This window comes from Sapajus apella, unplaced genomic scaffold, assembly GCF_009761245.1.
Source record: "Sapajus apella isolate SASKATOON/1434 unplaced genomic scaffold, GSC_monkey_1.0 scaffold61, whole genome shotgun sequence".
Taxonomy (NCBI): domain Eukaryota; kingdom Metazoa; phylum Chordata; class Mammalia; order Primates; family Cebidae; genus Sapajus; species Sapajus apella.
The window spans coordinates 12,546,723-12,550,517 of NW_022437001.1; positions in this window are offsets into that span (position 1 = coordinate 12,546,723).

Sequence of the window (3,795 nt, forward strand, 5' to 3'; positions counted from 1 at the left end):
TGTGTGCTTTTCTTTAACTTAAGTATGATTTCCTCTACCTTCTTGAACATATGGGATATAGTTACAAGAACTATTTTAATGTCTTTGTCTATACTTATATCATCTGTATCATTTCTCAATTGATTTTTATTGCTTTTTTTCTCATGTTTCATTTTCATTTTCTGTTTCTTTGTATATTTGCCAAGTTTTGATTGGATGCCAGACATTGTGAATTTTACCTTGTTGGGTACTGAATATTCTTGTATTCTTTTAAATATTCCTGAGCATTACTCTGGGACATAATTAAGTTGCTTGTAAACAGTTGGGTGCTTTCAAGGCTTGCTTTTAAGCTTGTTTGAGAAAATCAGAGCAGCCGTTAGTCTAGGGCTAATTTTGCTCCACCATGAAAGCAACACCCTCTGAGTATTCTAACCAATGTGCCATGTACTATTAGGCTTTCTACTCTAGCTGGTGGGAACAGGAACTATTCCCAGCCCTGTGCAACTTCCACATACTTTTACCTCTACTCCTTTGAGTGGTTCTTTCTCTAGACTTGGGTTATTTCCTCACACACATGCACCAATTGGTATTTAGCTGATGACCCAAGGTTTACACTCTGAAGATTTCTGACACTTTTTCTCAACGGAGCTCTGTTTTTTCTGATACTCTACCCAATGAACATAAGTGCCTTGGCCTCCTTGAGCTCCCAACTTCATCTCGTCGATGTAAGGAGTTTGCCAGTCTCTGCCTAGGCTTCCCCTCCCTGTATTGTGGCCCAAAAACTTTATCCAGGTAGTACATTGAATCGACTGAAAGGATCAGCTTGTTTGCCTCTCTCTCAGTGATTACTGTCCTGTGCTGCTTGTTATCCAATGTCTGAAAAACACTGTTTCATGTTACTTTCCAGTGTTTTTAGTTGTTTAAAGGAAGAAGGTAAATCTGATCCTTGTTCATTCATCTTGGCAGATGCAGAAATTCTTTATACAGCTCTATTAGTAGCAACCAAAATTGCTTTCACCATTTTAAAAGCTAAGTTTTATTGAGCTTGCCATCTATCACAACCTATGGGGTTTTTCATTCTTAGCATTCAAACTCCCGATTGGTAAAATCTCCTTGATCTTGTGACATGAACTCAGGTCTCTTATTTATTCTGTTAAATTTTTTTATATTAATTTTGATCCTTAGGTCTTTCTGAATATTGCTTCTGCCATCCATTCTACCATCTATTCAATTTATTCAATGAATATTTATCAGTGCCAGTTATGTGCCTGGAACTGTTCTGGATGATATGGGGCATACAAACACAGTGTTTATTCTCATGGAACTGATTTTGGCTGTGGGGGAATAAGCAGATTAAAACAGACACATTATTTTAGATTAGGATTTCAACATACAAATTTGGGGGGTGAGAATGGGCACAATTGCTCACTTCTGTAATTCCAATACTTTGGGAGGCCGAGACAAGAGGATGACTTGAGCCCAGGAGTTTAAGGCTGCAGTGAGTTATGATCATGCCACTGAACCCCAGTTTAGGTGACCAAGTGAGGCCTTGTCTCTAAAAAAAACTAAAAACAAATTTGAGAGGGCACTACCAATATTCAGTATGTAGCAGGTAGTGCTATGAAAAAAATAAAACTGGCCGGGAGTGGTGGCTCATGCTTGTAATCTCAGCACTTTGGGAGGCTGAGGCGGGAGGATCACGAAGTCAGGAGTTCAAGACCAGCCTGACCAACGTGGTGAAACCCCCTCTCTACTAAAAATACAAAAATTAGCTGGGCATGGTGGTGTGCACCTGTAATCCCAGCTACTCAGGAAGCTGAGGACTGAACCTGGGAGGGAGAAGTTGCAGTGAGCCGAGATCACGCCACTGCACTCCAGCCTGGGTGACAGAGTAAGACTCTGTCTCAAAAAAATAAATAAAAAATAAAACTGAATACTGTAACAGAGAATTACCAAGACGGAGGAGTGGCTACTTTAGCCTAGATGTTCAGGGAAGTTCTTTGTAAGAGTTCTTGGTTGCAAACAATAGAAGACAATTCTGCTTAACTTAAGCATAGAAGACATTGTATATAAGAGTGTCAGGCAGCCAACAGCCAGTGATACATTGGCTATCCCAGCTTCAGGAGGACCCAAAAGAGGCAAAGCACAACCAAGATAGAATCACCGGGTAGTCTGTGTGTTAGCTCAACACCTACTAGCCACAGAGTCTGTGTGTTAGCTCAACACCTACTAGCCACAGCCACTGCTAACAGAACCACCACTCAACAACCATCACTGTGATGATCATCAACCATGAAGTCCACTGACATTCCACTGGACTATCATGGCACCAGAGTTGCCATGAAACTACAATTGCCCCTGCCACAATTCACCATACTCTTGAGATTTGGTCTAGGATCAGGAACTGACTGGCTACTCTCAAGTCATGTGCCCATGTCTTAGTTCCCACAGGGAGTGAAAGAGAACACCTGCCTCTTAGCAGTTTCCATAGTGGAAGCCAAGGATGTTTGCTGGGCAGGTAATAAACAGTGTCTCTACAGCCTCTCTAGAAAGTGACATTTGAAGTGATGTTTGAATAAGGAGTAAAGGCAGCCATGTGAAGATCTGGAGGAAACACGTTCTATACCAAGAGAGCAGCAGAAGCAAACACCCTAAAACAGGAATCAGCTTGGTGTTTTCAAGGGACAGAAAGCCCCTGGCTGGTTGGAACATAATGGACAAGGGAAAAAGAGTCAACAAATGAGATCCAAAAGGTGGCAGAGACCAGACATGCAGACACCTAAAGACCATGGAAGGGCATCTGCATGTTATTTTTATTGAACAGGGAAAACATTGGAGAGTTGGAGGATTATAGAAAAGGAAGCTATATGATCCTTCCTGATGTTGTGTCACTTAACATTTTCAAAGCATTTTTTCTTTTTTATATTTGGTTGTTAAAATGTTATAGCAACATTAAGGAAGTTTAGGAAAAAATCATTTTAAATTCCATTCTATTGATCCTATTTTCATTCCTGCCTACTCTCTTCAAATTTGGCCTATGATTTTATATCACTATTTTTATATCACTGCCCATTGTACATATACTTTTACATTTTATTATTTTTACTGAATATGTATTATATATTCTTCAACACTAGGGATAATGCTGTATTATAAATTTGCCTTTACAAACTTTCTCTAGGATGAACATCTAAGAATGAAAAGATCGGGTCACAAGATATGACGTTTTATTTAAAATGCAATCCACATTGCCATGGAGCTTTCTGAAAGAGTTGCAGATTTATAATGTTACTGAAGTCCATGAGAATATTAATCTCACCACAGAATAACTTTTAAATAACTTTGTTGACTTTGCAGATGTCATATGATCAAGACCACTGGCATTTTCATTTCTTTGATGACTATAGCTATCCATGTTCATTGAGGCCACAAAGAAAGAGTGGAATGAAGCCAGGCGGGGTGACTCACGCCTGTAATCCCAGCACTTTGGCAGGCCGAGGTGGGTGGATCATGAGGTCAAGAGATTGAGACCATCCTGGCTAACATGCTGAAAACCCATCTCTACTAAAAATATAAAACATGAGCTGGCTATGGTGGCACGTGCCTCTAGTCCCAGCTACATGGGAGGCTGAGGCAGGAGAATCGCTTGAACCCAGGAGGCGGAGGTGGCAGTGAGCTGAGATTGCGCCACTGCACTCTAGCCTGGTGACAAAGTGAGACTCTGACAAAAAGAAGAAGGAGAAGAAGAAGAAGAAGAAGAAGAGGAAGAAGAAGAAGAAGAAGAAGAAGAAGAAGAAGAAGAAGAAGGAGAAGAAG